This window comes from Aquila chrysaetos, chromosome 3 (assembly GCF_900496995.4).
Source record: "Aquila chrysaetos chrysaetos chromosome 3, bAquChr1.4, whole genome shotgun sequence".
Classification (NCBI taxonomy): Eukaryota; Metazoa; Chordata; class Aves; order Accipitriformes; family Accipitridae; genus Aquila; species Aquila chrysaetos.
The window spans coordinates 24,508,237-24,533,756 of record NC_044006.1 but is presented as its reverse complement, the minus strand read 5'-3'; the positions used below and the strand labels follow the sequence as shown (position 1 = coordinate 24,533,756).

Sequence of the window (25,520 nt, the reverse complement as noted above, 5' to 3'; positions counted from 1 at the left end):
TATCTCCCTCCTCCTCTATAGCTCTAAATGCTATTGACTATGTTATGGAGTCTATAAGCTGGTCATCAGTGTACTTAGTTCGGGTATTATAAACTGGTGTCTCCACAGACTGGGAGACATAATTCAGGATGCTGATCTGAGAAATTGTCCTTACATCTATTTGCTCATCATATAGGAGGCTAGGAATCTTATGCTTCTAGTCAGTAATGGGTTACTCCATTATTACAGCTCAATCAGCACATTTAGCCTCATTATTTCATATTTGTACTATGATTTGAAAACATAACTGACTACAGATGTTGTTAGTTGTGGGTGTGTGACATGGACTCAGCCATTCATTTTGTTATTAGTATGCAGCAACTCAAAGGAAATATTGGGCAAAAGAAGAAAAGAGAAGCTAAAGCCATAAAAACAAGGCAGTGGTTGATGCTCTTGCACTTACAAGTGACAGTCTCATTGAATAATCCATAGTTTCAATGTTGGTAATATTTTACCAGCAGCAACTCTTTCTTTAATTGGAAGGAAGACTGCAAACATTGCAAAGCCTCTGGAATGAAATGCTGAGTGACCAGGCAGCTGGGGAGACCTTACTGCGGCCTTTTAGTACTTAGAGAGGGCTTATAAGAAAGATGGGGACAAACCTTTTAATGGGCCCAGTTGCGGTAAGACAAGGGGTAATGGTTTTAATCTAAGAGAGGGTAGATTCAGACTAGATATAAGGAAGAAATTTTTACAATGAGGGTGGTGAAACACTGGCACAGGCTGCCCAGAGAGGTGGTAGATGCCCCATCCCTGGAAACATTCAAGGTCAGGTTGGACGGGCCTTTGAGCAACTTGATCAAGTTGAAGATGTCCCTGCTTGTTGCAGGGGGGGTTTGGACTAGATGACCTGTAAAGGTCCCTTCCAACCCAAACCATTCTATGATTGCTGTGACCTACCATGTATGTCTGAAGCCGCATGTACCACTTTCCACTCTTAAGTCCTGGATTCCTGACACACGCAACATTTCCATTAAAGTAATAAGAAATGAAAAGTAAGATAGCCTACACCGGCAGAAGACAGATGTAGCAGGTTTGTATTGGTTGTTAATAATTGTGTAGCAGTAGAAAACCCAGGGCAAAAAAGGTAAGTAAAACAGGTAGGCTTTTTCCCTCTGTCGGTGAATACAGAAAAATACAAACCAATACGATTCTGGTTAATGAGGGAAGATGAACGAAGGCTTACAGTTCTCAGCAAGCAGCAGCGCGTAGGGTAAGGCGTTAAACCGGCAGGGACCTGTGTCGGGAGCTGGCCCGTCCCTGGATGTGCGCTCCCGAGGCTCCGTTTCTCCCGGAGCCGGCACACCAAGGCCCGCGGAAACCCTGCCTTGCCTGCGGGGCGCGTCCGAACTCGGGGGGTGGCTCTCTTCCAGCCGCCTCCAAAGCGGCAGGAGTTGCCCTGAAAGCACGCCAGCCCTGCCGTGAGCCGGAGTGGTAGGTACAACGCTGTCCGGATTTCGGACAACCCACTGCCTGTAGCGAAAGGGGCTGTACGGAGCAAACCGCCGCAGCAGCCACCCGTACTCTCGTTGTAACGGCGCGTTCCTCTCACCTGCTTTTGCTGCGCATTTCACCTCTCCAGCCCGGCCCCCTAAGTACCGCACTTGCCCCTTCGGCGCGGTTACCGCTAATCCCAGAGAGCTCTCCCAGACCCCTGCCCGGATCTCCCTCCCAAACCCTGCCCCGATCTCCCCCGCCGCCACAGCGGCTCCTCAGTTGCATTGGCCGCCCTCGCCGCTCCGCGCCCCCGCCTCCCCCCGCCCCCGCCGCAGCCGGGGACCCGTCCCGGGGAGGCCGGGCCGGCGGGAGCCCCGCCCGCGCCGGCGGGGGAGCAGCAGCGTGCGGCGGTGCGTGCCCGCCGGCAGCGCCGCTGGCTCCGCAGCGCGGGGGGAGCCGCCGCCGGCGCCGCGGCGGAGGTAAGCAGCAGCAGCAGCAGCAGCAGCAGCAGCAGCAGGAGCGGCAGCGGCAGCGGAGTTCAGCAGCCGCAGGGGCGGCAGCCGGCTCCTTCTTCGCGGAGCTCGGCCGCCGGGGCGGGTGCCGCGGGGCTGGGTTCGGCAGCAGAAGCCCTGGAGGGAAGGAGGGAGGGCTGGGGGGAGGATGGGGCTCCGCTTCCGAGATGCGTCTGCTGATCGGTTTTCGCCTTGTTCTCCTCGTTCTGGGAGATGGGATCTGAAGTGGCAACTGCCCGGTGGTTTGGTAGTTCAGAAAGCGTTGCGTTGTGGCTGTGCTCCTGCGTCTCGGTGGGCTCGGCTACGTGTGAATAAGCGGTTTCAGGGGTAGGCACGTAGTGAAAATCGCGTATGGATTGTTTCCACGCTGTTTGAATGGGTGGGATCTGCGAGGGAAGGTGACATTAATAGCCATCATTGCATGAAAAGCGTCATATCTCTTGCAGAAGGCAGGATATTTTATTTTTTTTCTTTAAGCAGGAGCTAGAAGGTGCTTGTCACGACCAGTGGGCATATGTTTGCTGAGATGCGTAGTGGTAACGTATGACCGAAGGCACGAGACTGCTCCATATCGTAATGAGCTGGGAGCCTGTGGCTTGCATATTGTATTTAAAGTAGAACGCTGCATGAAAGACAGCATCCTTTTTTAAAACAGGTCTCGAAGCGTAGCCAATTGAAAAAGCCTGTTGTAGTACTGTGACAGGCAGTTTACGGAGGTAGCCTTCATATATTTCTCTCAAATAGTAGGAGGGGCCACATGACTGTTTCAGGAAAATATTTTAAAGCATAGATTGAGTAGATGGGTTATAACCGAGATAAAACAGCTGTGGATAAGTAATTAAGGATTCAACTGACTTCTACAGGAAAAATTGGGAAGGAAACTGAACTATGCTATGAATAAATGGCTGTGCTTGTGCAGCGGAACTACAAAATATATAATCTAACAGAGAAAATCCACCTCTCAACTGCAGAAAGCAGTCAGGCATTCAAGGTCTATGGAGGGAGTCCTTTCTATGGAGAGGCTTCTGTGGAAAAAGCCGCTAATTAAAGCAAGTAGGATCAGTCCTTCTTTATCCTATTGCCAATTTAATGTTTAAAAATGACCCTTTGACTGCCTCAGGAGGTAAATCAGCAATGGGAACGTGCTTCTGATGAATGAGGCTGTCATTTTACAGCTGGGGGGGGGCAAAACAGTAGATTAAGGAATGCAATTCAAAGGCAAATTTTTAAAAAGCTGTAATTTTCTCCTAATGCTTTGCAGCAGTACATCTGGAAAGCAGATACAACAGCTCAAATCTATATTAAGTTCTGACTCTTACATTTGCAGAGTGATTTTAACCAGATAAATTGCAGGAATAGGTAACAGTATAGTAACAGTGACGGTATCTGTATCTGAAAATATTCTAGTGACTTTACTTAAAAAATATATTAATTAGACCTAAATCTACACATGCAAGCAATTGGCTATTGCCTACTATGCTGTTGCCCCAGAGTGACCTATTCTCTTCTAGTTTATGTAGCAGATTTACTGTAGGTCCTAATCATAAAGTAATCTTTGATGCAGATGCAGTGAAATTATTATGGTAAATTTCTTACCAGCTATTCTGGTTGTGGCGGACCATGCTAATCAGCTGTGTGAACACCACCTATTCCTTTAAAAAATATTTGTTACTTCGGAGGATTTGAAAACTGCAGAAATACTTTTAATCCTATTAGGGCTGATGGAATTTACTCTACCCTTGTAAACTGATGTTCTCTAGATTAATGCCAGATACGGAATAGTTTGAACTTTAGTCTTTCCACTGGAGAGATTAAAGAAAGAGGGAAGGCAATTATAAGTGTTACAACAGTAGAGATGCAATTACGCGATTGTATACAGGATCTGCAGTTACAATAGCATAATGCAGAATAAAAGAAAACTCAAGCTTATTATTGACAAAGCCTTTTATTTCTGCTGATAAAACTGATGTGCCAATATAATGCTAAAATAGCTGCAGTAATGTGCATACATTAAAGATGTTTTATGTATTGACACTGACTGCCTTAAAAAGTTTGAAAACACTGGGCAATCTTTCCTCTCCTGGCAACAGGAGGCAATATTCCTAAGTGCTTGTGCTGTAGCGTCTGCTCTGGTGCTGCCTTCCCTTGGAGGTCTTGCCAGGGTTGAGTTTTGCCTTAACAGATAAGCTGAATCAGCACAGATTGCATTTCTTCACAGCCTGCAGCTGCCCATAGCAAGAGCTTAGCTAAGCCGAATCCTTGGTAGACATGCAACAGACTTTAGTTGCGTCAGCAAAACCCAACCAACTCATGCTCCAGTCTAGCTCATTGCAGGTAAACAAATACTTCTCTGAGGATTATAGATGGACTGGAGGTTTTGTCCATGCTGTAAATCGGATTAATCAATTGCCAGGTAAATAGAGGCAATTAATGTACACATAAATTCTAGTGTATGTACTTGCAAATGATTTATTCTGGTCAGAGTTGATGGATCTGTGTAAAAACTTCCACTGAATTGTTTCATGACATCCTTGTTTGTGGAATGTATGAACTGGTATGCCTGGCTGTATTTACTAAACAACTAAATGAATTAATAACCAACAAACTTATGAATAGATACTAAGTTTTTGCATCCAAAGCTCAGCTGCGTGGTGCAGCACAACTAAAGACAGTGTGGTGTCTGCAACAGATCTGCTTTGAGTGATAGGGTGCAAATTTATGACTGTGATACTGAAGACAGTTAACTTAAAATCAGTAGTAATTGAAGTGAACAAAAAACTATCTTGTCATTCTCTGAATTATTCCAAGGAAACCATTAGACAGCACAGTTACTGTGGGGTACCTGTACATAGCTCGGCTGGAGGCATGTGCTGGCCGCAGTACATATACAAAATAGGAAAAATGAAAATTGCTGTTAAGTTTCTAACTTAACATCCACAAAAAGAAAGCTTCATAGTTGACTCTCTTGGCTGACTGAAGACTGAGTTATTCTTCAAAAGAAGTAGGAGTGAGACCAGGTTGTAATTTTGGACCTACTTTGTAGCCTGTTGTAAATAAAGCTTTTCAAACTTGAGTTTGAGGTACTAGAACTCAGAATGTTGAGGTCAGAGGTGTTACCTGTAGATCTCTAATGACAGGAATATGGTAACTGTTGCAATAAGGAGTGATGGGTGTGGGAAAGAATGACCCACCTCCTGTTCCTGGCTGACTGAGGAACTGAATTATGTAGAAGACTTAACCACCTCTCTGGGTAAGAACATGATGCATCTCTGCTTGATACTGGGTAGTCCTTGCCACTGATGACAGTATATGTAATCCATAGTTAAAGCACTCATTGGGACCTTTGGTTTGCTGATAGCATTCCCTGAAAGAAGCGTATGAGCTGGCACACCTACCAATTTTCCTTTGCAAAGCTCTCTTGAGCACTGAGTAAGGGTCCGACTTGTTTTTTATTATGGGGATGAATTCTCTATGCTCTCTCATCATTCCTTCTGCATCAGAAAGCAGGTTTTATCCAGTATGCTGTGATGCTGAGGAAAAGATTTGCTAACTAAAATTGCTTTGGCAGTCTCCATTTGGGAGCGTGATATAAAGAGCAAGACATAAACATAATGCCACAAGTGGGCAATTCATTAAATGCTGCAAGCAGAACTACTGATCTTGCTGCAAGCAGCAGTGACCACTGGAGCTTTCTTTTCTAAGAAAAACACAAGTGGATTTGTATGATTGGTAGAGTAAGGAGCACCTCTAACATCTAGTTTAATTTTCAAAGTCATTGTTCCATCAGTCTGTTCCATCCATAAAGTGTGGAGACCTCAAATGAAATTCTTGTCCCACTGTTCAGGATCAGGTTTTCAACTTAGCTATGTCAGTAACACACTTGTTTAAAAAAAAAAATAAAAATAATTAGGGAGCAGGGCTCTGTTGACAGGCTCACAGAATGGCTGAGGTTGCAGGGACCTCTGGAGGTTCTCTGGTCCAACCCTCTGCTCAAAGCATGTAGAGCAGGCTGCATGGGGCTGTGACCAGCTGGGTTTTGAGTATCTCCAGTCTCCGGGGGTGAAGACTCCACAGCCTCTCTGAGTGACCTGTACCCTGTGTAGGACCACCCTCACAGCGAGAGTTTCTTATGTTTAAATGGAATTGCTTGTGTTTCGGTTTGTGCCTGTTGCCTCTTGTTCTTTCACTGGGCACCCCTGAGAAGAGTCTGGCTCCACATTCTTTCCTCTCCCTTCTTTGTCACAAGGGCATGCTTCTGGCTTATGGTCAACTTGTTGGCCACTGGGGCTCCCAGGTCTTTCTCTGCAAAGCTGTTTTCCCAGCCAGTTGGACTCCAACCTGTACTGGTACAAAAGGAGAGGGAGGACTAAATAAGAAAGGAGGAAGAAGAGAAAAGGGTAGGAGGAGGGGTTGGTGGGAATGCAGGGGGATGCGGGCAATTGGAGCCAGTATGCTGGCTGCAGCAGGCTGGTTTACCTCAGCCTCATTATAATGCTATTGGGGGAAGACCACAGTCTTGAATGTCAATCTACACGTGCTCCTATGCTTTGTAATTTAAGCAGGATTTAATGCATCCTGCAACTATAAACAATGACATTAGTATGAATCAAAAAGGATGTGTCAGTTTTTTTCTGAGGTTGGTATATACACCTCCAGGGCAGCCAGGACACTTTCCTTTTCAACGGTCTTTGCAATGGCCTAGTTCTGGCAGTTTTGGTATGATTTAATAAAAAGTTTGGCTGGGCAGCTCACATTGCTTTACTAAGCTCTGTCTATTAAGGCAGACTTTTCCAGGAAGGACTGTTAAGTAAAGCATCACGATGCCTCAAAGGAGCAAATGTAGTTTTATGACAAGACACTAGTACAGTATGTTAGTTGTGGAAGACATGGGGGAATCAGTGGTGAAAGAAGTCTTCTATGGTCACTTAAAGGATCACTGGCATGCAGATTGTAATCCAGCAGTAGTCCTCTAGAATAGATGATGCAGGACTACATTTGGGAGTCCTTTGTGGTGGTCCTAAAATGGAGGTTGCGCAGTAAGATTGATCGTGGGGTTTCATAATACATGTATGCATTGTCTATTTGAGCATATAACTCTTTTGTGTTTGAAAATAACACAGGTGTATTGGGAGTTTTTAATCTCTGAGAAATAGTTGCAGCTATGTCCTTATCATTGGTCTAGATCCACATCCACTGTAAACAGGTCAATCAAAATCAATGGAGCCATACCTATCTGCCCTTTGTGTACCTTGCCTGTTATGTTTTTTCTTCCAGAAGATTGAAAGTCACCCAAGACACATAAAATAGAGGGATTTTGCTTGATCAATGGTGTTCCTATTCAAAGACTTCAGAGGTGTGATCCGTGTGATCTGTGCCAAGCTTTAAAGCAATGGCTTATAACATGCTCTGCAACTTCAGTTTAGAGAGGTGCAGGTAGAGTACTCTCTGTACATGAGCACACACAGGAAAACTAAGATTAGCTTTTCACATGGTGATATTTTAAGAGGTAGAGCTAACATCTGTAAGTGGAGCTGAAAGCAATGCAATCACTTTTACATATTGCTAATGCTCCTTCGCTCAGCTTTATTTTTTTTATACCTATGTAGATTAACAGTGTAACTGAAATCAGGACAGTAGCCAATCAAGATGTATGTTCTCTCTGAAACAGCTCCCTTTGCTTTAGTTTCTGAGTAAAAAGTTAAAGGCCTATCATGTGACCAGGCACTTGAAGACACTGTAGGAATTTTATTAGTTAACCTGCACTTTCTGTAGTTCATGTAATGTCTATCATTATGTAGGAAAACACTGTAAAAATATTAACAGTATTATATACAAAGGACTAGAAATAGTATACCTCCAAGGTTTGAATACAAAGTAATATTGTAGCATTATATTTATAATAGTAGATTCAAGGGAATCTCCTATTCATTTCTGTTTCTATCAGCATTTGAGCAGAGCCTGTGCATTGTGAGGGTAATTAATCTTAGTGATCAACCAAGAAAAAACAGTTTTAGATGTCTTTTCATTCTTTATCTTGCTTGCTGCTGTTGGCATAACTGACATGACTGTATACACAGCATTCTTATTCTATAGGAATTTGGCACGACACCCAATTTTTCCGTTGAACTGTAAGCAGTTCTTCAGCAGTGTTGTGGGAGTGGTACGCCATCAGAGTTCTCTTTACCTGCATCCAGGCACGTGCCAAAGCCTATGTCCCAAATGTCCCTTTTCTTAACCTGCTGCATCTTCCTGCCAAGTCGAGTGATCTAGTCCATGGTTCAGTGAAGTGCCTCTTTGGCCCACCATCCAAAAGACAGCAGCCGCTCACTTCTGTCTGGACCCTGCTTGCTTCAGATCTCCTTGGTGCTACAGGGACAAGAAGATTGATCACCTTCTCACTGAGATGGTTGGCTATGTAATGCCAAGGAGACTTGGCAGCTGCCTGTCCTGATGTACAGGCTCTGGTCTATCCAACAGGTCTGATATGGCAGGAGGGTTTGATGTTTTAATACCAGATTTACTTACTTGAAGATATTTGACATTATGTTGGATTTTGATTTAGAAGACTGATACAGTATTATGCTGAAATCACAATGCAGGCGTGATACAAATGATTGTAATATACAGTGGAATCACAATACAAACTGATTCCCCATGCCAGTCTCTGTGTGCTCCACTGTCACAAAGAGAGAGGTTTTGTCCTAATTAGAGAGGTCCCAAACCATGGACTGAATAAAAATATAGTCTGGAAAAGTTCAGATAGCCTGCATAGTGAGGCATTCTTAGTATTTTTTTTCCTAGCAGTTTGCATTCTGCTGCTTAATTTGTAAGAGTGAACGTTGTATTTTTGTCCATGTTAAGTCCCGGCTCTCATTTTAGCCAATACTTCTGAAGGACAAATGTTGTACTTCACTGAAGTCAAGTCCTGAAAGTTGTCAGAGGGAAAAGAAGAGCCTCTATAAGGTTGGGAGTTATCTGGGGATTCAGAGTCAAGGACTCTAGGGTAATTGTGCATGACCTTTCAGATCTGAGATCTGTCTGCATCGAGGAGGAGGCACAGCTCGCTTGAAACATCTCCAGGATCAAGGCCTTTTCCGGCTCCATCAGGAGTTTCAGGTTTAAATGGCAATTAAATCAGATGTACCTTGTGCCATCAGTGTGTGACATGCCAGCTCTGCCGTGCAGGGACAGGGTGGCTTTGCGTGCCACCCTTTGTGGTGGGAATTTACACCAGGATGTTAGGCTACAAGTGGTTAGTAAAATACCATTGCTGATGATTTTTAGGCGTTCTGACTGGAGTGAGGTGAAAGCAAAGCCACTACAGTTAATTTTCAATTTTCCATGGTAAACAAAGGGAGGGAGAGAGCAGCCTAGGTAAGATGTGTATGCTACAAACCACATATACGTGAAGCTATACTAACCTTTGAAATACTTGTAAACAGTTTCTGTAGAGAGCAGGGGCAGCTTTTAAGCAGCAGCAGCCAAAATGTGGACAGCAGCAGGTGTTGTGCATCCCATTTTCTGTGCCATGGTGCTGGAGCCTGGGGTGTCTGATGAAATCTCATAATGAAACAGTTGAATGCTTTGAGAAGTTGAACACAGCTCAGCAAAGCAGATCTGAATGGACGTGGACTGCCTGTAAACAGATAATTGTGCTCTGTTGTTGAATCAAACTTTCATGAAACTAAAATATGTTTTGGTGAAATCCACCTTGAAAATGTGTTCTGCTTGTGGATAGATATATAGATACTGGGGGTGGGGAGGTGTATCTGTCAGGTACGCAGGTAATGGTCTATATGCTGTACAGTCTGCAGCGGGGAGCCGAGCATATATGACTCCCTCATAGCTTTAGCTGATGAATACTGCAGTGCCTAAGCAGAGAACCTATTGCTTGGTTTTCAGAGGTCCTTTTGGTTGGGATGACCAAATTTAAATACCTGGAAGGCACTGCAGCTACAGATACATTTGAGGAATCTCACCATGATTCCCTGAGTAGTTCTACCAAAAAAATCCCTCTGACTGAATTTTCCTACTGTCCCACTAATTCACTCTGCTTCTGAAAAATTTTGAACAGTCTTCAAAGTCACTTTTTTCTGGAAGGCGTTTTTTCTTTTTTGTTACCTTAATTGCTGAACATAAATCTTGGCCACTCTGTCAACCTCCAGTTTCTTAAATTAGTAGCATTCCTGTTCCTGAGCTAGTATTTAAATTTAACTTAGCCCTTTCCACAAGAATCAACCTTTAACAAATAAATTGACAAATAAATTGACAACTCAGAGATGCAAGTTATGCCATATTTTTTTGTACGGTATAGTGTTTGAATTTCATAAGGTAGGACACGTTCTCTAATCTTTAAGATAGACATATATGGAATGTGATGTTCTGGAAAGTCTGCAAAGAAATCATAGAGAGTCCTCTACTTAGATTCCCCCAAATCAATAACCTACAGAAACATTGTGGTCTAATCCATTACACAGAAAGCTCTGGAGAGCAATAGGAGCCACATGGCACAGAGCCATATATATTTAAATTGAATGCCTTGTAGAATGAGATGAATAAACATCTTGGAATAACACACCCACTTTGTAAATTTACAGGTTGCGCCAACTGGTAGATTAAAAGGAAGAAAACAGCAACTCTTCCAGCTTCTTATTACCAGGAAGATCCGAACCAATGGACTATATGGATATAGATATGTTTGAAGGCATCTGCTCTTCCCATTACAAGGTAAGACACAAAAGGATTTTTCTGCTGGTTTGTTTCTCTTCAGTGCAGTGCAACTGCCTTTTGTGGTACTGCCCAAAATGGCAATGAAGGTGTTCTCCAAGGCTTGCTCAGTCTAGTGGCTTGCTACTAATAACTGTAGCCTACAATTAATGTATAACTGGACTATTTTTAGACCCAAAAAGGCCTCAATTTTCAAAAGTCAATGACAAATGTGGATCTTCAGGGCCTGTAAAATTCAGAGTTTTATTATGTAAAGTATCTGTTCGGATAGCTCTACAGGTCGTCTATTTTTAGCATGTGCTAGTAGGAGACCTTCCTACTCACCTAAGGCATCTTTTTTATGTGCTTATTAATTGCTGTAGATTGAAGTAGACTTGAAACCTGTACTTCTTAGTGCAGGATCTTAATTGGGAGATAATGTCTCTAAACTGGATGCTAGAAAATGTCTTTAACTGGAGATGCAAGTTATGCCGTTTTCTTCGTACAGTGTTAATGTTCTTTCAGGTTAAAGATTGCTATATGGTTTGTTTACAAAAACTGCTGCATTTTTCTTTTTTTTCTATCTATTCCAATAAAAATTAATTATGTATTGCTCTAAGCTGAGAGTGGTGGAGAGCTTGATACATTTTCTTGGCATCATTTGCCTGATGTCTGGGTATACTGTCACTTATTCTGAATGCTTCCTTTATGGAGTTGTTTTCAGGGAAGGTATAAAACACAGATTTTTCAAAAACTTACTTGGAAGTGGTAGAAACACTTGAGAAAGACACGAAGCAAACTAATTTTAAAGTATAATTTCTCATTTCCAAGATGATGAAGCTCTGTATGGTTGGGGGATGGCTATGTGGGACTTCTTCATATTCTGACAGTTCTGATCAACACAAGATTGCTACAGAGCAAATGCAAAACCACACCACCAGCTCTGTGTTACTCAGGAGCTCAAATCAGGCAGCTGTGCAGTTGCAAAAAGGGGCAGTTACAACTGGTCTTAGCTGGTGTCTGCTTTAATCCAGAGAGGAGTTTTGGCTGAAGTCAGTGTGACACTCCATTTCTCCATTTTCACCAGCCAGTGTTAAATGATGAGGGAACCATCTGTGCTGGGGTAATGCACTGCCATTGCTTCTATTCTGTACAGAAATACTGGCCACCAGCATCCAGTGTTACCAGTATGCCATTTTCACATGCATGAGATACGCTCCTCTCATTCTTCTTTTGTGCAAGAACTAAATTGAAAAGATCCTCTTCCTAAGGTGGGGAGTGTAACACTCTGCAGCACTGCTTCCTATAGAAACAGGAGGTGCTCCTTTGTATGCTGAAATAACAGGAATGAAAAGTGTGGAGTATTTAGAAAATGCAAAGATAAGCAATAGCAAATACAACTTAGAAGGAAAAACACATTCAAACTCTTGAGTACTTGGCACATTCCAGTAATTTTCCATAATTGTTGTCATGGAGGAATGTACATAGACCATAAAAACCCGTAAGATCTGGTCTAGATAGCAGACACTTCTCTAAAGAGTTTAATTTCCCCTCCCAGACACTTGTGTGACCCCTGGTGTCCACACACAAGTGCTCCAGTGGAATCTGTATTGCCACCAGTTATTGCCAGCTTCCACAAGTATAAATGCTGGCCTGGTCTGTGCTTTCTTGTTTGAACATCTTTACACTTGCATTTTATGAAATCCCCAGCTTTAGTGCAAATTCCTAATATAATGGTAGGGGGAGGGGAATGGCAGCTTTGGTTCCCCGTATGTGAAATAAGAATACCATTTTGTGTTGCCACCTTGCCTGCTTTTTAATCATGTCCTCTGAATCGGACCTTCTGAGTTTGTGCTGCTTGGCATGGGAGGGAGTCCAGCCTCGAACAGGGCCTCTGGCTGTTGCGTGGCAAGTAATCCTCCCAAATAGGATTTGCATTCTTGCAGCAGCCATTCTGGGGATAGAGAGTGAATACATGGAGGCAAATTCTGCTTACACAGACATAGCTCAAGTCCAGCCATTCAGAACACGAGTCAATGACAGGCGGAGTTGCACATAAATGGAGTCCTTTCTGAAAAGAACTGGTACTAGTGGCTAAGAAAAATGTACAGGGCCAGAGCATCTGCAGTGTCTTAGTTAACTGGATTTATAGGCACTTATTCACAGCAAAAATGTTGTTAGAGCCCCAGAGTTGCTTTGTTTGTTTTCATTTGCCAAAGGCTGTCATCCCTGCTGAGTTGTCCTGTGGAAATGTGAGTTTGCAACGCAGCTACTTCTGTGCACGGTCTCGGTCTTCACTTAAAACTTCATTGCTCTTTCAGTGCTGTGTACTCTCTGCTTTAAAGCACCTGCAGTGGTCTACTATAGTGACTCTCTATTTGGGATGATAGCCTGTGGCTGTAGGATAGAATAAATAACTGGAGGTAATAGCGGCTTAAATCAAAGCCAGACCTTGAATCCCTGAACTTTTATATTGCCGTTTATTTGTGGGTATTGTTCTTGATAGCCTTCTAGGTTTGTTTATCCTTTTTTGGCTGAGGAGTGATTGAAACATCAAACAAAGTTTAGGAAATGAAGAAACAGACTACCTTCTGGTTTATACCCAAAACAGGTATTCTGATATTAACAGAAGCTATGTGAGTTTCAGTTAATTTTTTTCAGCAGTCTAAGTTTTAAATGAAAGCCTGAAGGAGGAGCACCTGAAAACTTCTGAGAAGTCATGTATTAGAAAAATTCAAAACCGAATAAACATTTCCTTCAACTCACCAAATGTTTTGTAGCTCTTGTTTTTTTCTCTGCAGAACATAAAGATGTGTTTGTTCTCTATATTGAAGCACTGGTAACTTATAATTTAAACATTTATTTTCAAACTTCAGGATAGCTGACTCAAAACTAGTTCATTTTGCTAGGAGTTCATGGTTTAATAAAAGATTTCCTTATAGTTAGATAAAATAAATTGATTTTGCTTATGACTTAGTCCTGTCTTTCCCCTTTTCTGTGCACTGAATTTGATGTTCCTGTTGTCCTAAAAGCGGATTTGTTACCCGGTATGCAATAGGCCAGTCTCACACACTCAGGAGAGATATTGCTTTATTCTGTGCAGGGTGCTCAGTGGCCTTTCCACAAATCAAGCACACCAGATTCATCAGGTGTGTCCCTTTTATACAGTAATAATTGCATCTGATTTATTAAACTACTCCTACCTAATACATATTGAAACTATTTAATGCATATGCATAGGATTATGCAACTGTGAGACATCAGATGCCTTCGCATGTGCGGCGGTCTCGGGTGGTCTTCGGTGGTCGTTTGAGGAGGTATCCCCTCCTCACTTTGACCACTAAGTCACTCTGTATCGGGTCAGTGGTTCATTTTCCTGCCAAGAGGGTTGCACCATCAATCAGGAAGAACAGAAAGGATCAGGATTAGTGTTCCAGGTGAGGCACCATTAAACAGAAAGAATAGAAAAGATCAGAATGATCTTGGCTAACTAACTTAATTTAAAACAGGACTTTTTAATCTACCGCAGGATTTTCTGTATCTGACATCATTCCTATTATTCACTTTTACTAGTAGTGCTGAGGAACCTCAGGCCTCAGTTGTGCCGGGTACCACACCAGGTCCAGCATGAATTGCAAATGCACCTTTCTGCAAAGAGTATATGATCAAAGAGGCAAAAAAGGTTAGATGGGTACAGGCCTAGGAGCACAGGGGACAGTGAAACGTTTTTCATCAGCGTGGTAAGCAGTGGCTTCAAGAACCTGCAGGCAGTCATTTACATATGCAACTCTATAGCCTTGAGGTGATTGTGTTTTAAGGTGGTGGAGAATCAAAGCATTTCATTCCTGCAAGTAAGGAGGGATCCCAAGAATTGCCCATAATGTCACTATAGTACTCCCTCCATGCTGTTTTGATTGGAATAAGAGCAGTTTGATTTAAATCAGCTCAGAAAGGGGAGCAGCTTCTTGGCAGTGTGGGGAAGCCTTTCCCTTTTGGAAGTGAGGGAGACATACAGCTCGCCTGTCCTGCAGTGTAATTTGTCCTGACATTTGCTGGCACAGTAAGTTCTTACTAACTGCAGTGACACTTGCCCTGTGTGACATAATTTGAAACACTTTTTCATAATACTTCCACTTGCATGAAAGCAGCCAAACTGTCTTTTCTAATTTCAAACTGTCTTTTCTAATTTCAGCCCTTTTGATCCCTTGTCCCCAATGATAAGTTCTGCTTTGCAGTGTTTCCCAGTGCTGCTTGAAGTAAAAAGATGAGATAGTAGCTAGCAATCCAAGGTTTTCCCTGTCACTACTCGAGGGCATGCTAGAAGTCACTGATCCTTCATGAGCTAAATCCTGAAGGAGCTAGCTTCAGAAGATAGCCCTCCCAAAGCAGACATTAAGACATAGAAGTAACAAGAGAGCCAACTAACAATACGGTGTGTTTGTGCTTGCCTCCACTTATTACTACTAACATTGGACACTGGCCACAGAATATTATATTTAAAACTCATCAAAAGGAAAGTGGTATGGAGCGAGATCAGTCTTCACAATCAAAAAGAACACATTTGTCTAGTTTTGGTGTGGGTCACGAAGTGGGAATTGTTACAACTTTGTTTTTAATTTGTTTCTGTAAGGAGAGTGTCTTTTCTTCAGTAAAGAATACCTAAACACTTGTTGCTACTTGGTCTTCTATTCAAGTAGCATGTGAGATGCTGCAGTTATTTCCTGATGACTAGATGGAAAATACTGTTATTCTTATAACATTTTGTTCATGCTGATGCCATTGAATATGCATAATTCACTCCACTTGATCATCTGGCCCTGACAAGTTTGGTTACTATTCCTAATAGTAAGCAATAACATTTCTTTTGGGCTGGTAGGAGACTATTATGTACAATGTGGATGAAAAAAGTCTTAAAGGTTCAGTTAAATGCAGTCAAGTGTGGTGGGGAATTCACCAGTAAGTGGAGGAGGTTTGGGAGTATGACCTCTTGTTTGATAGCTGGTGTAAAAGTAAACTGGTATACTGTGTAAAATCAGACAGGGAAGTATGATATAAAGGTAAACTTGCTATGACACTAATCTAAGAGGGCCTGTAAGTACTGGCAAAAAGAAAGAAGTGGGTACCTGCTTATGCAGGATGCGTAGTGCTTCCTCTGGTTTCTTGCCAAACGTAGAAACAAAAGCTGGGACACTTTTAGGTGTCTACTTATTTAGCCTCAGGTTCCTCACAACCCATAACAAGTCATGGTTTTGAGGGCAACTTCGTATCAGCTCTGTGAGGTGAGGAAATGCCCTTATCCCACCCCCTCATACAGATGGCCACTAAGATTAGCCCAGGATCATGCAAAGCGGAGAACTAAATTCTACTTCTAAAACCGAGCGACAGACCTGGCTGTTCACTCAATACTCTTACACCAGCGGGTGGATATTTCTGCAGAATGAGGAGGCCATACCACTCCTATCCTCAGTTAGATTAAGGATCAGTCAGTTGAATTTCAGCTGCGCATTTCTAGGTCAGATTTAAAGTGAGTAAAAAGGTCACATTTTGTTTCAACTATTTGCTGTTCAGGAAGAGAACTGAAAATAGTAAATGAAGTACAGAAAACTGTACAGAAATTCAGGAGACACTCAGTTTTGGAGTTCAGCTTCTTACAAGAAAGAGGCCAAACCGAACTTTTAAACTCTAATCTGTCTGCAAAGGTGAGGTTGCAGCTGAGACAGCATCACCTTGTTGTGCTAAAGAGGTCCCTGTAAATAAAGATCCTCATACTGGAAATTAAGTCAATATAGAAAACATTACAAATATGTACAGTGTGACTTGTGTATTTATTTCTGTATCAGTGCTGTTAATTACATTAGATTACTAAAAATGCATTTTTAAAGCTCTGTTTGTGATATAACCTTTTTTTTTGTTTCTGTTTTCATCTTTTTTTATTCCTCCTTACATGCATCTGCTAATTGCTTAGATTTAGTTAGATGTATGCTGCTTAAAAACGAACCTTTGTAAAAGCCAATGCAAAGTAAAATTCTTTTTTGAACAAGTGTCTGTCAGCATTTAGCATGCCAACAGCAGTGCTAAGAATTCAGAGGAACACTCGTGAGTAGGAAGGCAGAAGCACATCATGTGAAGTTTCACAAGTGAAAGTCAGCATCCTCTTTTGCACGTAGTTGGGGTTGTTTATAGCTGCAAAGAGCTAGCTGAGGGCTGAATCAAAGTGCTTAAAAAGTGGGGATTTTGACTTCTAAACATTCCGTAAAAGCATGGTTTTGTGCATTTCAGTGTGGGATCCAAATTTAAATTGTTGGCATCTTTCTAAATGTGTATTAAAAGGCATGGCAAAATTATATATATGATAAACTAGGTCAGAAGAAGGAACCGTGATTTCTTTTGCTAGAAAGTGAGACAAAGATGATCTGAGCATAGTCTTATGCACAAGATCTGATTGGGGTTTTTTGCATGGCTTTATCCAGATTACCTAGTTTACCCACCTTAAATCTTTCCTTTGGTTTAGTGGAGTAATAGCACTAGCTTCGTTTGACTTTGCGAACAAAATGGGGAAAAATGCATGTGCAGTTGCTGAAGATCCAGATGGTTAAAAATGCAGAGTACTGTGACTTTGGTCTAGTTTGAACAACATAATCAGCAGGCAGCTTTGCCTAGGCAGTGTAGTGAACTACCAAATAAGTATTTAATATCTTAAACCCTCTGTTGGGGCTGTCTTTTGATTACATCAGTGTCATAATTCTTGCTTTCTTTTATAGTTACTAGAAGAAGAGATTGGTGCTTTTTTGAAAGTTATATTCTTTGTCCCAGTCCTTTTTCTGAATGCTCTCAAGAATTGTACTTTTTGCTCATTTAGCTGCATCCACTGCTGGCTTTCCTTGCTCAGCTTAGTCAAATTTTGGAGGTAGGGTATATTGTCTATGAACTTCAGGTGGTTCAGCTAGTCTGCCTTTTATGCTGAGTCATTTTTCTTTTCCACACCATTCTCCAGAAGAGGCTTTCAAAGCTAAGAATGACTTCAGAGAGTCACCTTGTACTGTTCTTCTTTCTGATTTGGTCTATTAGCTGCTCTTGTGTTGTGTTATGGTAGAGGCAACTATTCACCAAAAATGGTGCGTGTAAAATCTTATTCTCAGAGCTTTTCTTAAATAGAAGGGTGTTTTACTTGTCACAATAGGCTTATTAATTTGCAATTGTTGCTTCCTCTTTTCAGATGTAATTTTCATGTCCTTGAGTAGAATCTCTCTTAACATGCTGTTGTCTTAGGCACATGTTGTCTACTTTATTTCCCGATTCTGCCACACAACCTAATAGCTTTCAGAATGGAGGTTGTCAGGTACGAACTGGCAGGAACCACCACACTGCTCTTATTTTAGACTTTCTTTGGCAATTTAATAATACTGTATTCTTCAGTTTTCTGTTTCTCAGCAGTAGCTTACATCTTTCTGCATCTTTCAAACTCCGTATGTTTATGTCTTGCCTTAATTTTCCCCTTTTGGAGAATTTGACATCTTCCACCCTTCCCCTTAGGCTGTTGAAATTCTTCCCTCATCTTACTGAGCCTTTCCAGGTTAATGTTAGCTGTCGGCTTACAGGTGATCAATCTGTTTTTATCCAGCTTTACACTAAGTGGGATCTTCTTTGTATGTCTCTCCTGGGACTGTGTCGTCCCTTGAACTTTTGCTCTGTAGAGAAGTAGAAATATTCTGCTTCTCGGTCACAAAAAAAAATCGAACACATTTTCATGTTGGTAGTTAGCATTTTATTGTCTTATCTAATTTCAGATCAAATAGGTTTACGTGGTGTCTCTTCATCTACAAGGAAATTATGCTAACATTCCTGTTCTCTTGTGCTAAACTTACTAGACAGGCACGTGTAACATCATGCCTGTCTCTTGCAGCTTCAATTATATGTATATATATGAAAACAGTGCTTTGTGCTCTTCACACACTCGTGCATAACTTCCTGGTGACTTTCTGCTGGGTATCTCTTAAGAGTTTCCAGTCTTGTTCCATCCAGCATCTTTTCTAATCTAATGTTGCTGCTCCCATGATTCAAGTTGCAGGACACCTGACTTCCAGGCTTGGAGGAGTGAAGGAAATTTGGAACTTGTTAAAGAAATTTCGGCAAGAAGTGGAGGTGGTAATTTTCAATAGCTCATCCAGCAATAGGTTGAGAAATCCTAATGCCTGACTTCTCTCTGATGTAAGTGGCACCACTTATTTTAAAGTAACCTCAGGATAAAAGACCAAAATAGAATGACCTGAGGCATGTGCTGTACGCATGGCAGATCAGAGCAAAGCAGTCCTAATGAAATAATGAAATAGCCCTTCTTTCTTTCTTCACATAAGCAGCTCCTGGGAAAGAAGTGTTGTGATTTTCCCCTGCACAAGTGGAAAAGGCTAGGAAAGCGACGTGATAAAACCTGTTAGGGACATATTCTTTAAAAATTTCCCTAGAGTGTTGGCTCTCAAGTATGAAGACTGCCTGCACTGATCAGTAGGAGTGTCCAGGTATAGAAGAAGCCGTTCTGCCTATTTTCCTGCAGCTCTTTCCCCAAAGAACTGCAAACAATTTCTAACCACTTCAGATATCAGAGGCACAGTCTCATCTAAGGTGTGTGTCTGTTCCAGTGGAGCAAAGAGGAATGTGGAAACATGTGTTTTAAACAAATGTAGTTCCCCAAGAGAAACTTGTGTTTGTATCAAAGATCCATTTTTTAAGATCTTGTAATTCTTCATAGTGAAAGGAATAACTAAATGCAGGTGAGGAGAATGGTTCTGCTGCTTCTGTCAAGTTTCCTCTGTAACAGGCTAGTAAATGAACAAATTTAAAATGCTTTTAGGATCTTTAAAAAAAAACAGACAAAAACACAGGTTGTTGCTCAGTGTAATTATCAGAAGGGCTAGGCAGCTAGGCTTGACTATTTGAAGGCTACCATTAGGACCTATCCACATCAATATCAAATATAGCAAGACATCTTAAAATCTGATACTTTGTCTATAATGGTGTATTTCCCATGGAAGGTGTGATGTTGCTGCACAGAGATATGTTTGGGAAGTGCTTTAAGATTTGTAGATTAAAGTTGTTATATATGAAATGTACAAAGTGTTAGAATATCAAAAGGGCAGGGGTTTATATCTAAGATCAGAAATAAATAATTGGCTACTTCCCAAAATGTGTGTTTAGTTTTCAAGAACCATAGGGTACAGTGTACCAGCAGGGCTCCCTAAGAAGTAGGTTTGGAGACGTGGCTGCCAGCGGTGACTTTTTCTTAAAAGAAAACGGTGATTTTAGATATCAGCAACTAATAGTACAAAACCAGTGTAGCGCTCAATCTGATAGCGCAGCTGTTGTGGTTTGGTTCTGAGGCAGAAGCTTGGCAGAGAGAGTTGGGGAAGGCATTGAGGGGCTGGGAAGATAATTTTCACACCCTGCGCAAGTAGCATAAGCTCTTTGTTTAATCTAATATCCTGAAATCTGACATGGATAACTATCCACGAGGGATATTCTAAGGCTGTAATTAAGAAGTTTTTATGTGAGGAGAGGTTAACTCACTGAAACATTGCAGGAAGGGTAGCTGTGAAAATTTTTCCACAGATTTTTTTAATGCTTTTTATCTTCAGTTTAACCTCACGTTGTACTGAATCGCCTCCATTTTCCCTGTGTGATATCAAATGTGTTAGTGGGTTATGGCAAACACTCAGATCTATTGCAATAAGGGGATCATTTGCTATTTTTCTTCAAACTTCCAGTAATAGTGCTCTGCAGCTGTGGCATACTACCTTGCAGTGGTGCAGCAAACTAGTCTAAGGATTTCCAAGTATTTTGTGTGCATTAATTAAACTTCACAATACCCTTCTGAGGCAGTATCAGACTTATGCTAGGCAGTGCTCTGTGAATAGTTATATTGTAATTAGTGTAGCTCTTTATGACTGGAAGTAGTGTTGGGTAAAATCATGGAAGCTAGCCCCATCACATATTGTATATCTTCCTCCCAAAGTCTTAACACTGTGACAACAGGAATGCCAAAATTAGAAGTCAGGAGTGTCAGCTCCTGAGAGAGTGATTTCATCACTGGGCAGTGTTTCCTACCTTAGGACCTTCTTCTGCGTGTCTACTTTAATCCACCTTCTTTTTACCTTTGTTGCAGAGAAACAGTCTGGCCCTAAATCAACTTTTAAGTGAAAAGTAATTGCAATCATAAATCTCTTCCACAGGGGGTTGGCACTGTCTTTAAGTTCGATATACTAGGGATCATACTGAACTGCTTCTTGCCGTGTAGTCAGTAGTGCATGAAAATTGACAACATTCAGGCACCTTTTTTAATAGAATGCCCTTACCGATGTGCAAGGCAAGTTAGTTGTGAGTTTGTTGAAAATCAACCAAAACACAGCCACCATTTTTTGTTTCCCTCCTATCCTTCTTTCATGGCCCTCTCTTTTTTGTATAGATGTTAAAAGCTAAGATTCTCATTCTTTAGAGAGCCTGCACAACCCCACTCGAATATCAGTGGGACTATCATGTCAGGTCTAATACAGGTTTTTTGCTACTGTGTTATAAATGCAGCAAAACTTGTGAAACATGATCACCAAAGGACTGTTCAAGCTGATTTCTTATCACTGGAGCTTACCATCTGTAGCTGACAGCTGGGTAATCATGTAACTAGGTAAAGGTCAGAAGTAATCCACTACTTTGCATTCTGGCACTGCAGACCCTTTCTAAATACAGTAACTAGCAGCGGAGGTGGTATCTCCCTCATGGCATACACAATGTGATGAGAAAAGTAGCTAACGAAAGCTTAGTTTCTTATTTTGAGAGGGGTTGCCCAATTCCTTTTATTAAATAGCCGGCTGCTCACTGCATTGCTGCGACGTCTCCATCATCCAAAATAACATACTGACCAGAAATACTGTTCAGTAACAGAAAAATTAGCTGATGCCATACTGCTGTGTGGGTGCGGGCAAGAACTGTTACAAAGATACAGGATCTTTGCACGGATGTCCGCTGGTTTCTGGGATGTGTCCCGTGGCTGAATTTATTTCCACTGTCTGCTTCTGTATTTTGAACTGTGATTTTTTTTTAATTTTTTTTTTTTTATAACTGGTGTGGAGGTATCACCTCAAGGGAATCCCTAGGGGCATTTTCTCCCATTTATGCAGGATTTTCTGCTGGGAGGATAATCTGGATCCCTACTTAGTACAAGGCAATCTACAGTAATTTATGCCCATATCTTGGCTGCAGAAAACAGACTACATCATAAATATTTTTGAAAAGCATGGGGGATCACTTACTGAAGTTAACAGTAATCTTTCTATTGACTGAACTATTGGTTGAAACTGTGTTCAGTATATTTGTGCAATTGTTTTCAATGATTTGGACAGGACTGATCACAGGAGTATGACAAAGATCTGATAGCAAGAAAATAGGGTTAAGTAGAAACTGTGTGGTCTTGCAGCGTCCCTAGAGATCACTGAAGTAAGCAGGACTTTTGTTGGACATGATACTGGTTTCTTGGCTCCAAAACAGTGGTACCCCAAAATGTGGATGAAGTTGTTGAAAAATGGTCTTTTCCAGAAGGTGTCATTCATTGAGGTAAAGCAGCTTTTTTGTTTCTGTTTTGGAAATATTTGAATAAACATGGATCGGATTCTCCTTCTCCTATTTACTCATGAGTCAATGTGAGAGATTTTGGCCCTGTGCTATTAATGATCATAGTTTTAATTACAATGTTTTTGTACAGTATCTTTAGTTGTAATTCTTCTATCGGAGATTGTATTATTTTGTTACTTTCTGTACTACACAGCATTGTTTAGCATATTTGAAAATTATATTTTGCCCAAACTCAGAATTTCTTCTGTCATTTTGCAGTACAAGAGTGGTGCTATGTCACCATATTTTTATAGTCTTCTGAAGAACACTATCCCTTGATTCCAGCATCTTTTATGTATTTAAAAGGCTGATACATTATAGTGTGCTTTAGATCAGAAAAAGATTAATGAACACTCCAGGAACATCAGGGATGAATGGTAAGTACTAGTTAGTTTTCTCTCTACTCCTTTGTCTTCATAGGAAGGAGGAATTCAACTATTAATATTTTTATTCTCCTTTGTTTAGTGAAAATGTAATTCAAAATGTAATGGCTAACTGCAGAGTGCCAGAAAAGTCTAATAAGATAATAAATTACCTTAAAAACTAGACAACTTTCTGGTACTTATTCTTGATTCAGGACCATGTAATTTCACAGCTGCGTACTTAAGCCAATGTCCTCTCAGATACTCTCCCACAGTTATTACAGCAGGTCAATTTACTATTTGGTGTAAACAGGAGTATCAGAATCCAGTTTCAAAATAATTTATCCATTCTGATCTATTAAATGAAATACCAATCGTTTCAGGTCTTTTTTTTTTAAATTAATAATTACAGCGTATTTATACTGTCTTCCAATCCATGTAATTCAACAGCAGATGATGAAAAAGATCACAGATATCTTGATTCTTTGCCATGCCAAAGCAGGATTGTTCCTGGTGTCATATTTTCCATTGCTTTGCCCAATACATTTTTCAGTGACTTGAAAGACAGATTGCCCATAACTTTCTCTCTAGTTGAGGTTCAGGTTCTTACATGAGTTTCAATAAGAGGCTCATTCTTTGTTGCAGTAAGCAGTTCATCAATATAGAATGACATTTGCCAAGTTGATCAGGATGAATCTATGCATTTCATGTAATAATAGAGCAGTTTATAAACCTTAATGACTAGATGGTGAAATTGGAAGAGAAAGCGTATGACCCCTTGACTTACAATGGTCTGAAAAGGTAGAGGCATTGCTTCTTGAACGTTAGCCATGTAACCACGTGGCTGTCTCTTCCTGCAGGAGAGCACAACCAGCCAAGTGGGCAAGTGTATGCTACAGGTTGTTAAAACTAACAAAGCTTATAAAGGGGAAAGATGCACTTTGCTGGAAGACTTCTGCCTCAAGTCAGCAAGATTCCTAACTCAAGCTCTCACTGCTTACCCCGTTTGTAGCTATACAGGGTCTTTTCAGGTGGTTTATTAAGTGATTGTTTTTAGGGCTCGGCAGTAAACATGAGGCTTTGCATTCCAACCTGCTGGGAAAATTCAGTGGTGAGTAGATTGTCAGCCAGGAGAAGTTGTGGATTCAGTCCCTCATTAGGGAAGTGTCAGTGTTGCATAACCATAATTGCTGAACTCCTTGTAGTCTGGAGAGAAAGGCTGATCTCTAGTGTGAGTCCTTTCCCTTTTTATAACTCTTAATCTACATGAAAAAATGGGCAGTCCAGCCTAGTCATATAAAGTCGTCTTAATCCAGGTAAAACTCTGCCTTCCTCCTCTCTTCTTTTCCGCAGTCCACCAAACTTAAGTCCTCAACTAAACCTTTAATTGTATTTATAAGATTACTTTTACAATATTTCCTTTACTTTTCCCCAAATTACACTCAATCTCTTCCAGAAATAATTTTCAGCGTGAAAGTGCTTCAAGTGAGCTCCTCCAAGTGGAAAGTTTTTGTACTCTTATTTAATAGAGCAAAACATATTGAAGGAGTATGAAACTTGAGCCTCTGTAGCTCCTATTGTCACTTAGCATAGCAGCTAACATAAGTGAGTACTGAAGTATGTACAATCCAGCTTTTATCCTGCTTGATTAGCAGATCCATCCATTGAATTTTGTTGTTCCTCTTGCTATGGAACTAAAGCCACTAGCCCAGCCTTCTCAATTCTGGCTAGGTAATCATCTCTCTAGGATTAAAAAAGAAAAAAAAAAGCAAATGGTTTATGCTTAGTTTTGAAAAGAGATGTTAAATATTCATTCCCATTTGTTCTTATTGTTAAGGAATTGTGCTGACAAAAGCACTTCACTCATGAAATAAGAAGAATGGAAGGGAGAGGGGAAGGCAAAATAAATAATACTGAAGGATGTGCACGTGGCTTGGCAAATTGAGCAAGGGGAGGAGGTGGGGTCAGGGTTCCCAACTCTGATTGTCTGATTTGCTCGGTTCAACTGATTTGCTCTGTGACACAAAGTACCTTCGCTCTTCAGTATGGCCATCCATTAGAAGGTTATGTTACCTGATTTAATAAAGGGTTCTGCAGATTATTTGTAAAATGCTTTAGGAACTTTGAATGAAAAGAGTTATGTGTAGATAGGTATGAATGTAGAAATAAATATAGACATGCACCTCAGCCTAGTGCAGTTACAGAGCACAGCATCACTGCCACCATGGAAAGGACTGGAAGAAACCTGCTAGGAGCTGTTAAGCTGTTACTTTGGCTTGCAGCAAACGTGGGGTGATATTCAGCTTAGAATTCATATTCAGCATGAGAAGAGTTCTGGAGGGAAGAGGGGGAAGTGTGGGGAGAAAGGGTCATTTGTTGAGGTTTTTTAATTCCTTTTGTACTCTTACCCTGTCATTAGAGCCATAATTCATTCTTTCTCTCTTCTAGAGCCCTAGCTATTTACTCAGTGTTCAACCACTGGCATTTTAAAATGAAAGATTTTCAATAGCCAAGAATTACATCCTGAGGGGAAATAAAAAGCTTTTTCAGGCATGCTCTTCCTCAAAGACAGAGTACTGGGTAGCTGGATGGCTGGTCAGCTTCAGGATGACACTTTTTAGGCGATTATAGCAGCTCTTCTCTGAACACTTGCTTCTCCTACTGCTTATCAATTCCATTTGCAAATCACTCAATTTTTAAACCATTTAATGACTGTCTTAAAAACTATTCAGGTTATAGTGATCTGCCAAAAATAACGCCAACCTGCTCTTCCACAGCACTATAGGATTCATTCCCCTTGTTTTGTAAC

At 41.2% G+C, this 25,520-nt stretch overlaps 1 protein-coding gene across 4 annotated transcripts in view; it reads left to right on the top strand.

Annotated features, from left to right (window-relative positions):
* Positions 1-1,812: 1,812 nt before the first annotated feature.
* The window catches only part of TMEM108 (transmembrane protein 108), a 173,303-nt gene continuing 149,595 nt past the window's right edge, over positions 1,813-25,520 (top strand). For 2 of the 4 annotated variants that reach the window (XM_030009684.2, XM_030009686.1), the window contains exons 1-2: positions 1,815-1,955; positions 10,586-10,715. The gene's annotated coding sequence lies outside the window, so the exon portion shown is untranslated. Of the gene's footprint in view, positions 1,956-2,465; positions 2,530-10,585; positions 10,716-25,520 lie in introns of all 4 variants that reach the window. The other 2 variants (XM_030009685.1, XM_030009687.2) reach the window with 2 other exon arrangements.